Here is a 12,929-nt window from a genome sequence, read left to right as displayed (position 1 = left end):
CAAATTAGACAATCCGGAAGAAATGGATACTTTTGTAGAAACATATAAATTACCAACTGAAACAGAAAGAACTAGAAAACCTGAACAGACCAATAATCATCAAGGAAATTGAAGGAGACATAAAAAAAACTCCCAACAGATAAAATTGCAGAGCTGGAAGACTTCCCAGGGGAATTCTACCAAACATTTAAAGAAGAATTAATACCTATTATTCTGAAGTTGTTTCAAAAAATAGAAATGGAGGGAAACTTCCAAACTCATTCTATGAGGTCAGCATTACCTTGATCTCCAAAACCAGAGTCCACTAAAATGGAAAATTACAGACCAATATCTCCAATGAACATGGATGTAAAAAAATTCTTATCAAGATACTAACCAATAAGATCCAACACTGCACTGAAAGGATTATTCACTGTGACCAAGTGGGATTTCTTCCTGGGATGCCAAGGTGGTTCAACATCTGCAAATGATTCAATGTGATACATCACATTAATAAAAGAAAGGACAAAACCTATATGATCCTCTCAATAGATGCAGGAAAAGAATTTGAAAAAATACAGCATCCTTTCTTGATTAAAACTCTCGGGATCCCTGGGTGGCGCAGCGGTTTGGCGCCTGCCTTTGGCCCAGGGCGCGATCCTGGAGACCTGGGATCGAATCCCACATCGGGCTCCCGGTGCATGGAGCCTGCTTCTCCCTCTGCCTCTCTCTCTCTCTCTCTCTCTCTCTCTCTCTGTGACTATTATAAAAAAAAACTCTCCACAGTGCAGGGATAAAGGGAACATAGAGCAATATCATAAAAGGCATAAGTGAAAATCCCACTGTGAATATTATTCTCAATGGGAAAAAACTGAGAGCTTTTCCCCTAAGGTCAGGAACATTGCAGGGATGTGCACTTTCACCACTGCTCTTCAACATAGTACCAGAAGTCCTAGCCTCAGCAATCAGACAACAAAAAGAGATAAAATACATCCAAATAGGCAAAGAAGGAGTCAAACTCTCCCTCTTCCCAGATGACAAGATACTCTCTGTGGAAAAACCAAAAGCCTCTATCCCAAAATTGCTAGATCTCATACAGGAATTCAGCAAGGTGGCAGGATATAAAATCAATGCATAGAAGTCTTGCATTTCCTTAAACTAACAATCAAACAGAAGAAAGATAAATTAAGGAATTGATCTCACTTACAATTACACCAAAAGCCATAAGGTACTAAAGGAATAAATGTAACCAAACAAGTAAAAGATCTGTAAAAGATCTGTACTCTAAAAACTACAGAACACTAAAGAAAGAAATTGAGGAAGACACAAAGAGATGGGAAAACATTCCATGCTCATGGATTGGAAGAACAAATATTGTTAAAATGTCTATGCCACCCAGAACAATCTACACATTCAATGCAATTCCTATCAAAACACCATCAACATTTTTCACAGAGCTGGAACAAAGAACCCTAAAATTTGTATGGAACCAAAAAGATCCCAAAAAGCCAAAGGAATGTTGAAAAAGAAAACCAAAGTGAGAGTCATCACAATTCCAGACTTCAAGCTGTATTAAAAAGCTGTGATTATCAAGACAGTATGATGGCACTGGCACAAAAACAGACACATGGATCAATGGAACAGAATAGAGAACCCAGAAATGGATCCTCAACTCCACGGTCAACTAATATATTTTTTTTAAGATTTTATATATTCATGAAAGACACAGAGACTGAGAGAGAAGCAAGCTCCCTGTGGGGAACCCAAATCAGGACTCTATCCCAGGACCACGGGATCACATCCTCAGCCAAAGGCAGATGCTCAACCACTGAGTCGCCCAAGCATCCCTACAGTAAACTAATCTTCAACAAAGCAGGAAAGAATAGCCAATGGGGAGGCACCTGGTTGGCTCTGTTGGTTAAGTATCTGCCTTCGGCTCAGGTCATGACCCCATGGTCCTGGGATTGACGTCCACATTGGATTCCCTGCTTATGCTCTCTCTCTTTCCCTCTATGAAATAAATATATAAAATCTTTAAAAATAAAAGAATATCCAATGAAAAATGACAGTCTCTTCAACAAATAGTGTTGGGAAAATTAGATAGTCACATGTACAAGAATGAAACTGGACCGTTTTTTTCCACCATCTACAAAGATAAACTCAAAATGGATGAAAGACCTAAATATGAGACAGAAATCCATCAAAATTCTAGAGAAGAACATAGACAACAACTTCTTCAACCTCAGCCACAGCAACTTCTTGCTAAACACATCTCCAAAGATAAGGGAAACAAATGCAAAAATGAACACTTGAGACTTTATCAAGATAAAAAGCCTTGGCACAGAAAGGAAATAGTCAACAAAACCTGGGTGGCTCAGCTGGTTAGGCATCTGCCTTCAGCTCAGGTCAGCTTGCTTTATGAAGATTCTGCTTCTCCCTCTGCCTCTGCCATTTCCCCCACTCATTCTCTCTCTCTCTCTCTCTCTCTCTCTCTCTCTCTCTCTCTCTCTCTGCAATCTTTCTCAAATAAATAAATAAAATCTTTAAAAAAAGAAACAAAACAAAACAAAAATCTAAAAGGAAACCTATAAAATGGGAGAAGATATTTGCAAAAGATATATCAGATAAAGAGCTAGTATTCAAGATCTATATAGAACTTATCAAACTCAACACCCTAAAAAACAGAAAATCCAGTCAAAAAAATGGGCAGAAGACATGAACAGACATTTCTCCAAAGAAGACATACAAATTGCCAATAGACACATGAAAAAAATGCTCCACATCACTTGGCATTAGGGAAATACAAATCAAAACCAAAATGATACACCACCTCAAACCAGTCAGAGTGGCTAAAACTAATAAGTCAGGAAACCATAATTATTGGCAAGGATGTGGAGAAAGGGGAAATCTTCTTAAACTGTTGGTGAGAATGTAAGCTGATATAGCCACTCTGGAAAATGGTATGTAGTTCCCTCAGGAAGTTGAAAAAATAGATATACCTAAACCCAGCAATTGCACTACTAGGTTTTACCCCAAAGATACAAATGTAGTGAACCAAAGGGGCACCTGCACCCCGATGTTTATAGCAGCAATGTCCACAATAGCCACATTATGGAAAGAGCCCAGATGTCCATGTACAAATGAATGGATATAGAAGATCTGATATATATACAATGGAATATTACTAAACTATCAATAAAAGATTTACATCAATATGGATGGATCTGGAGAGTATTGTGCTAAATGAAGTAAGTCAATCAGAGAAAGACAATTGTCATATGGTTTCAAGCACATATGAAATATACAAAACAGTGCAAAGGGCTATATAGGGAAAGGGAAGGAAAACTGAATGGGAAGAAATCAGAAAGGGAGACAAACCATGACATCTCTTAACCATAGGAAATAAAGTGAGAGTTAGTAGAGGGGAGGTGGGTGATGGGATGGGGTAACAGAGTGACGGGCATTAAGAAAGGCATGTGATGTAATGGGCAGTGGGTGTTATACACAACTGATGATTAACTGAACCCTACATATGAAAGTAATGGTGCACTATATGTTGGCTAATTGAATTTAAATTTTAAAAAAATAATTATTGATAGTTATGTACTTACTTTCATTTTTTAAATAAATTTATTTTTTATTGGTGTTCAATTTACCAACATACAGAATAACACCCAGTGCTCATCCCGTCAAGTGCCCCCCTCAGTGCCCCTCACCCATTCACCCCCACCCCCCGCCCTCCTCCCCTTCCACCACCCCTAGTTAGTTTCCCAGAGTTAGGAGTCTTTCATGTTCTGTCTCCCTTTATGATATTTCCCACACATTTCTTCTCCCTTTCCTTCTATTCCCTTTCACTATTATTTATATTCCCCAAATGAATGAGAACATACACTGTTTGTCCTTCTCTGATTGATTTACTTCACTCAGCATAATACCATCCAGTTCCATCCACATTGAAGCAAATGGTGGGTATTTGTCGTTTCTAATGGCTGAGTAATATTCCATTGTATACATAAACCACATCTTCTTTATCCATTCATCTTTCGATGGACACCGAGGCTCCTTCCACAGTTTGGCTATTGAGGACATTGCTGCTAGAAACATCGGGGTGCAAGTGTCACGGCGTTTCAATGCATCTGAATCTTTGGGGTAAATCCCCAACAGTACAATTGCTGGGGTGTAGGGCAGGTCTATTTTTAACTCTTTGAGGAACCTCCACACATTTTCCAGACTGGCTGCACCAGTTCACATTCCCACCAACAGTGTAAGAGGGTTCCCTTTTCTCCACATCCTCTCCAACAGTTGTGGTTTCCTGCCTTGTTAATTTTCCCCATTCTCACTGGTGTGAGGTGGTATCTCATTGTGGTTTTGATTTGTATTTCCCTGATGGCAAGTGATGCGGAGCATTTTCTCATGTGCATGTTGGCCGTGTCTATGTCTTCCTCTGTGAGATTTCTCTTCACGTCTTTTGCCCATTTCAGCATTGGATTCTTTGTTTCTTTGGTGTTGAGTTTAATAAGCTCTTTATGGATCTTGGAAACTAGCCCTTTATCTGATACGTCATTTGCAAATATATTCTCCCATTCTGTATGTTGTCTTTTAGTTTCGTTGATGGTTTCCTTTGCTGTGCAAAAGCTTCTTATCTTGATGAAGTCCCAATAGTTCATTTTTACTTTTGTTTCTTTTGCCTTCATGGATGTATCTTGCAAGAAGTTACTGTGGCCGAGTTCAAAAAGGGTGTTGCCTGTGTTCTCCTCTAGGATTTTGATAGAATCTTGTCTTACATTAAGATCTTTCATCCATTTTGAGTTTATCTTTGTGTATGGTGGAAGAGAGTGGTCTAGTTTCATTCTTCTGCATGTGGATGTCCAATTTTCCCATCACCATTTATTGAAGAGACTGTCTTTCTTCCAATGGATAGTCTTTCCTCCTTTATCAAATATTAGTTGACCATAAAGTTCAGGGTCCACTTCTGGATTCTCTATTCTGTTCCATTGATCTATGTGTCTGTTTTTGTGCCAGTACCACACTGTCTTGATGACCACAGCTTTGTAGTACAACCTGAAATCTGGCATTGTGATGCCCCCAGCTATGGTTTTCTTTTGTAAAATTCCCCTGGCTATTCAGGGTATTTCTGATTCCACACAAATCTTAAAATAATTTGTTCTAACTCTCTGAAGAAAGTCCATGGTATTTTGAGAGGGATTGCATTAAACGTGTCAATTGCCCTGGGTAACATTGACATTTCCACAATATTAATTCTGCCAATCCATGAGCATGGAATAGTTTTCCATCTCTTTGTGTCTTCCTCAATTTCTTTCAGAAGTGTTCTATAGTTTTTAAGGTATAGATCCTTTACCTCTTTGGTTAGGTTTATTCCTAGGTATCTTATGCTTTTGGGTGCAAATGTAAATGGGACTGACTCCTTAATTTCTCTTTCTTCAGTCTCATTATTAGCGTATAGAAATGCCATTGATTTCTGGGCATTGATTTTGTATCCTGCCACGCTACCAAATTGCTGTATGAGTTCTAGCAATCTTGGGGTGGAGGCTTTTCGGTTTTCTATGTAGAGTATCATGTCATCGGCGAAGAGGGAGCGTTTGACTTCTTCTTTGCCAACTTGAATGCCTTTAAGGTCCTTTTGTTGCCTGATTGCTGAGGCTAGGACTTCCAGTACTATGTTGAATAGCAGTGGTCAGAGTGGACATCCCTGTAGTGTTTCTGATCTTAGGGGAAAGGCTCCCAGTGCTTCCCCATTGGGAATGATATTTGCTGTGGTCTTTTCGTTGATGGCTTTTAAGATGTTGAGGAATGTTCCCTCTATCCCTACACTCTGAAGAGTTTTGATCAGGAATGGATGCTGTATTTTGTCAAATGCTTTCTCTGCATCTAATGAGAGGATCATATGGTTCTTGGTTTTTCTCTTGCTGATATGATGAATCAATTGATTGTTTTACGAGTGTTGAACCAGCCTTGTGTCCTGGGGATAAATCCTACTTGGTCATGGTGAATAATTTTCTTAATGTACTCTTGGATCCTATTGGCTAGTATCTTGTTGAGAATTTTTGCATCCATGTTCATCAGGGATATTGGTCTGTAATTCTCCTTTTTGGTGAGGTCTTTGTCTGGTTTTGGAATTAAGGTGATTCTGGCCTCATAGAACGAATTTGGAAGTACTCCATCTCTTTCTATCTTTCCAAACAGCTTTAGTAGGATAGGTATGGTTTCTTCTTTAAACGTTTGATAGAATTCCCCTGGGAAGCCATCTGGCCCTGGACTTTTGTGTCTTGGGAGGTTTTTGATGACCTCAGGTTTTCTATTGCTTCCTGTTCCAGTTTTGGTAGTTTGTGGCTTTCCAGGAATGCATCCACTTCTTCTAGATTGCCTAATTTATTGGCGTATAGCTGTTCATAATATGTTTTTAAAAACGTTTGTATTTCCTTGGTGTTGGTAGTGATCTCTCCTTTCTCATTCATGATTTTAGTAATTTGAGTCTTCTCTCTCTTCTTTTTAATAAGGCTGGCTAATGGTTTATCTATCTTATTAATTCTTTCAAAGAACCAACTCCTGGTTCTGTTGATCTGTTCCACAGTTCTTCTGGTCTCGATTTTGTTGAGCTCTGCTCGAATCTTAATTAACTCTCTTCTTCTGCTGGGTGTAGGATCTATTTGCTGTTTTTTCTCTAGCTCCTTTAGGTGTAAGGTTAGCTTTTGTATTTCAGTTCTTTCCAGTTTTTGAATGGATGCTTGTATTGCGATGTATTTCCCCCTTAGGACTGCTTTTGCTGCATCCCAAAGATTTTGAATGGTTGTATCTTTATTCTCATTAGTTTCCATGAATCTTTTTAATTCTTCCTTAATTTCCTGGTTGACCCTTTCATCTTTTAGCAGGATGGTCCTTAACCTCCACATGTTTGAGGTCCTTCCAAACTTCTTGTTGTGATTTATTTCTAATTTCAAGGCATTACGGTTTGAGAATATGCAGGGGACGATCCCAATCTTTTGGTATCGGTTCAGACCCGATTTGTGACCCAGGATGTGGTCTATTCTGGAGAAAGTTCCATGTGTACTTGAGAAGAATGTGTATTCAGTTGAGTTTGGATGTAAAGTTCTGTAGATATCTGTGAAATCCATCTGGTCCAGTGTATCATTTAAAGCTCTCGTTTCTTTGGAGATGTGCTTAGACGACCTATCGAGTATAGAAAGAGCTAGATTGAAGTCACCAAGTGTAAGTGTATTATTATCTAAGTATTTCTTCACTTTGGTTATTAATTGATTGATATATTTGGCAGCTCCCACATTTGGGGCATATATATTGAGGATTATTAAGTCCTCTTGTTGGATAGATCCTTTAAGTATGATATAGCGTCTCTCTTCATCTCTCACTACAGTCTTCGGGGTAAATTTTAGTTTATCTGATATAAGGATGGCTACCCCTGCATTCTTTTGAGGACCATTTGAATGGTAAATGGTTCTCCAACCTTTTATTTTCAGGTTGTAGGTGTCCTTCTGTCTAAAATGAGTCTCTTGGAGACAGCAAATAGATGGGTCCTGCTTTTTTATCCAGTCTGAAACCCTGCGCCTTTTGAAGGAGTCATTAAGCCCATTCACGTTCAGAGTTACTATTGAAAGATAGGAGTTTAGTGTCATCATGATATTTATTCAGTCCTTGTTTTTGTGGATTGTTCCAGTGAACTTCTTCTTAAAGGGGAATTTTAAGAGTCCCCCTTAAAATTTCTTGCAGAGCTGGTTTGGTGGTCACATATTCTTTCAGTTCCTGCCTGTCTTGGAAGCTCTTTATCTCTCCTTCCATTTTGAATGAGAGCCTTGCTGGATAAAGTATTCTTGGCTGCATGTTCTTCTCATTTAGGACCCTGAATATATCCTGCCAGCCCTTTCTGGCCTGCCAGGTCTCTGTGGATAGGTTTGCTGTTACCCTAATACTCCTCCCCAAAAAAGTCAGGGATTTCTTGTCTCTTGCTGCTTTAAGGATCTTCTCTTTCTCTTTGGAATTTGCAAGCTTCACTATTAAATGTCGAGGTGTTGAACGGTTTTTGTTGATTTTAGGGAGGGATCTCTCTATTTCCTGGATCTGAATGCCTGTTTCCCTTCCCAGATTAGGAAAGTTTTCAGCTAGGATTTGTTCAAATACATATTCTGGCCCTCTGTCCCTTTCGGCGTCCTTGGGAACCCCAATTAAACGTAGGTTTTTCTTCCTCAGGCTGTTGTTTATTTCCTTAATCTATCTTCATGGTCTTTTAATTGTTTGTCTCTTTTTTCCTCAGTTTCCCTCTTTGCCATCAACTTGTCTTCTATGTCACTCACTCGTTCTTCCACCTCATTAACCCTCGTCGTTAGGACTTCTAGTTTGGATTGCATCTCATTCAATTGATTTTTAATTTCTGCCTGATTGGATCTAAATTCTGCAGTCATGAAGTCTCTTGAGTCCTTTATGCCTTTTTCTAGAGTCACCAGTAGCTGTATAATAGTGCTTCTGAATTGGCTTTCTGACAATGAATTGTAATCCAGATTTTGTAACTCTGTGGGAGAGAGGACTGTTTCTGATTCTTTTGAGGTGAGGTTTTCCTTCTAGTCATTTTGCTCAGTGCAGAGTGGCCAAAAACAAGTTGTATTGGAAAAAGGAGAAAAAGAGAGGAGAGAAAGAAGGAAAGAAAAGAGAAAAAGAAAAAAGAAAAAAAGGAAGAAAAAAAGAATAAAAGAAGAAAAGGAGAAAGAAAAAGAAAGAAAGGGAAAAAAGGGTGGGGGAAGCAAACAGAAATCAAAAGCCAAAAAAAAAAAAAAAAACACGGGCGAGTACCTTCTGTTTCTGTGTCCTTTAAGTCCCTTGACTTCCCCTGGAACTTGTCCTTCTAGCTGGTCTGGGGGAGGAGTCTGTTGTGCTGATTTTCAGGTGTTAGCACTTGGGGGAGCTGCTCTGCCCCCTGCCTGTTGCAGGGCACAGTGGGGCTTGTTTACCCCGCGAGGCCCCAGGAGGTACCCCAGTGGAGGCGGCCAGCTCTGGAGCCCTGGAGTCAGCTTCCCCAGTAACTCCAGAGCTCTCCATCTGCAGGGCCTGGAGGCTCCGGGGTGGGGCAGCTGATCTGCTCAGCTCGGGGCAGGAGCGTCCTTGCTGTCCTGGGCCCTCCTGGCCTCTGCCTGTCCGGGGGGGAGGCCGGATCCTGGGCTGTGTCCCGGCGCCCTGTGCTCCTGACCTGCGCTGTTGGATTCATGCTCCCGGCCGCGCAGCCCCCTCCGGAGCCGCTGCCCGAGCCCCTCCGAGCTGCTCCGGGTCCCACCCCGCTGCAGTCCTTTTGGGAGCTCAGGGCGCTCTCCCCAGGACGCAGGTGTCTGTTAGTGTCCCCGGTAGCCTGAGGGCATCCCCGCCCTCCTGGGTCCTGCTCCAATTCCCTGCGAGCCCCTTTCTGCCCGGGAAGGTCGGTGCAGCTCTTGCTCCTCCGGGACGGGGCTCTCCTGTCCTGGGGACACTCGCCCCGGCCTTAGCCCAGCTCCTCGCGGGGCCCCTCCCCCTTGGAGGCCTTTTGTGTCTTTATTTCTTTTTCCCCGTCTTCCTACCTTGATAGAAGCGCGAACTCTTCTCACTGTAGCATTCCAGCTGTTCTCCCTTTAAATCTCAGGCCAAATTCGTAGATTTTCAGGATGATTTGAAGGTTATCTAGGTATTTATTGGGGACAGGTGACTTGGGGACCCTACTCTTCCGCGTTCTTGCCCCTCCTCCTTACTGTCATTTTGTTAGTTGTTTTTTGGTGGCTTCTGTGGCTCTTCTCTGCTCCTTTCTTCTCTCTCTTATCCCTATGTCTTTGACTTTCTTTAGTGTTAAGTTTATTTATTTTTTTAAGATTTTATTTATTTATTCATAGAGACACAGAGAGAGAGAAGGAGAGAGAGAGGCAGGCAGAGGGAGAAGCAGGCTCCACGCAGGGAGCCCGACGTGGGACTCAATCCTGTGTCTCCAGGATCATGCCCCAGGCTGCAGGCAGCGCCAAACTGCTGCGCCACTGGGGCTGCACTTTAGTGTTAAGTTTATATGCTTTTCTGTTTATTGTTTGTGCATCTTACAGGTTTTTGATTTGTAGTTATCTGGAGGTTCATACATAATTACCTACAGACTACTATATTTTTAGTTGGTGGTCACAAGTTCAAATGCATTCTAAAAACACTATATTTCTACCTTCCCCCCGCATTTTATGTCATGGACGTCATATTTCACATCTTTTTATTTTGTGTATCCCTTCATTATTATAGATATACTTGATTTTTACTATTATTGTCTTTTATCAAAATACTAGTTTTATTAAGTATTTGATCCACTACCTCTACTATATGTTTGCCTTTTCCAGCAAGACTTTTTTCATCATATATTTTCTTATTTCTATTTATGGCCTTTCTTTTTCTACTCAAGGAAATCCCTTTAATATTTCTTGTAAAGGTAGTTTAGTGGCGATGAACTCATTTAGTTTTCGCTTGTCTGGGAAACTCTTTATCTCCCCTTCAATTCTAAATATCCTTGCCAGGTAGGATATTGTAAGTTTTTGTTTTTGTTTTCCTTTCAGCACTTAGAATATATCATGTCAATGCCCTTCTGGCTTGTATAGTTTCTCTGAAAAATTAGCTCATAATCTTATGGAGTTTCCCTTACATGCATGCTGGTGGATAGAGTTATCTTCCTGTCAGCTCTGAGGCCCAACTGAAGCACAGTGTTGTGTAGGGCTTCCACAGGGTGTGCCTCCTGGCATTAACAGTCCAGACGCAAGATTCCAATATGGTGCCCTCTAGAGCTGGGATCAGCACAGCCAAACAAATTAGGAAAAATGGCTGCTATCAATGTCATAGTCTTTAAGGGGAAGAGGCCCAGCTGCCTCCTGCCTCTCTGGCAAGTGCTCCAAGATTAATAAGTGCATCCCCTTCACCCATGGTCTATGTACATTTCTATCTGGTATTTTTAGGATGGTTTCTGGGTCAAGGGTGATTGCATGTGAGCCCTTTAAGAGTGGCTTTTCCTTTCACCAGAGCTCTATAGTTTTTCTGGATGTACTCCCTGTTGGTTTTCACAGCCAGGTGCTTTGAGGGCTTATCTCTCCAGTGCAGGATCTAAGGGTTGGTTGCCTGATGTGGAGCTCAAATCTCTTGCTCCTTGGGAAAAAATTCCTACCTTGTGATCTCTCCTGGCCATGGAGTGCTATTCCTGAGGTATAGTATAGCTGCTTCCTTCTACCTCTTCTACATGTTTCAGTACTGTCCCCTGTGGGGGCTCTGCTCATCCAGTTTCTAGGTTCCCTTCAGAAGTAGTTAATTATTGCATGTGCAGTTGCAGGTTTATTGTGCTCATGGGAGGAAGTAAGCTCAGGATCTTCCTAAGCCACCATCTTCTTTGCCACCACTTTTATATGTTTATTTTTTCCTTCCTTAACATTCATTAATAAGAAGCTGGGCCTCCTCACTAATAAAGTCAGGGTATTCTTAATGATACCAATTTCTGTATCCAGGGATTGACACCCTGACTTTATGCTAACCTGGATGCTGACCTGCACTTGCTCTCTGGTTCACTGCAGGCAGGGTTAACTCCCTCCACATGTGTAATATGTCAGCGCCATATGGCACAAATTAGGGCCTTTTCTCTTCTTCACCTTCCACAATTCCTTTGCTGAAGCTTTTTTTATTATTATTACATGCTCTCCTTTCATATAATTAGAGGGGCTCTGCCCTCCTAGATGTCCCAGTCCTTGAAAGACCTCTATGTCCATTAGAATATATCTCCATCTACTAAAATATTGAAATATGTTAATTATAAATTTAAATTTATTAAAGTAGATCCTCAATATGTTCTCTTCAAACCTTCTTTCCTCTTTATTCCTTATCCCTTAGAAACCTTATATGCTTTCTCATATAGTTTTAATAATCTACCTCCTGCAGGTAGATTCTATGGAGAATCCACATTCACAGGCTCTGTCAACACTCTGCCTGGCATCACCTCTGGATGGCCTTTTGAAGTCAGTATGTCTGTATTCATTTGCTAGGGCTTCCATAACACAGTGCCAAACTGGGTAGCTTAAACACCAGAAATTTATTCTCTCACAGTTCTAGAGGCTAGAAATCCAAGATCGTGTTGATAAAATTGGTTTCTTCTCTATCCTTGGCTTGTAGACGGGTTCTTCTCCATGTGTCCTCACATGGTCACTGCCATGTATGTCCTTCTTATAAAGATGCAATTCAATTCATATTGGGTTATGGCCACCTGTTAACTTCAGGTTAACTTCACTACCTCTTTAAAGACTTTATCTCCAAATACATTCACATTCTGAGGTTAAAGCTTCAACATATGAACAGTGGCCAGCAGCACAAAATAACAATGGAAGCTATGTTAGTCCAAACAAAATGTCTAGCACCAAAGCTCTCATGCCTGTCTTGAACCAGGGCTACCTCCTTCTTTTCTTCTTGGATATGACTCTTGTTCCAATATTTAATTTTAACCTTTGAAGTCTTAAGTTTCTCCCTAGACTTTGTAATCTATTATGATATCTTAAATTTCTGTTTTTATAAATAATTTACATAATTTTCCATTAAAAACTTTCCCTGCTATACCTACTTTTTGGCCCATATTTCTGATAGGCAGTTGCATTCACTTTCTAATGGTGTTTTCATTGTCTCTTTTTCTTGTAACCCAATCTACACATCACTCCTCTCTTCCCTCTCTTCTATCTTCTCACTCTCCTTCCCTCCATTCCACTTCCCTGCTCTCTTTTCCTCCCTCTCTCCCTTTAATAGTTATTGAGACTTTTCTGTACCAGAGGCTGTGAAAATGATAATATTAATAATTTTTCTTCGGCTTAATAACCTTCAGAGGCAACACAGGATTTACTTAAATAGACTATCTAGCCCATGTCCTCTCCAATTAGGCATTCCAAAATAATAATTCCTCTGCCCTTATATAA

At 40.7% G+C, this 12,929-nt stretch overlaps 1 protein-coding gene and 1 non-coding gene across 3 annotated transcripts in view; one reads left to right on the top strand and one right to left on the bottom strand.

Annotated features, from left to right (window-relative positions):
- Window positions 1–12,929, bottom strand: part of OCA2 (OCA2 melanosomal transmembrane protein) — a 433,117-nt gene that overhangs the window by 20,148 nt on the left and 400,040 nt on the right. The gene's annotated exons all lie outside the window — the stretch shown is intronic.
- MIR8799G (microRNA mir-8799g) lies at window positions 9,125–9,247 on the top strand. The gene has a single exon (NR_128868.1). It is a non-coding gene; the product is annotated as a microRNA mir-8799g (primary transcript).

The sequence above is a fragment of the Canis lupus genome, chromosome 3 (assembly GCF_011100685.1).
Source record: "Canis lupus familiaris isolate Mischka breed German Shepherd chromosome 3, alternate assembly UU_Cfam_GSD_1.0, whole genome shotgun sequence".
NCBI classification, from domain to species: domain Eukaryota; kingdom Metazoa; phylum Chordata; class Mammalia; order Carnivora; family Canidae; genus Canis; species Canis lupus.
This window is presented reverse-complemented; position numbering and strand designations above follow the sequence as displayed.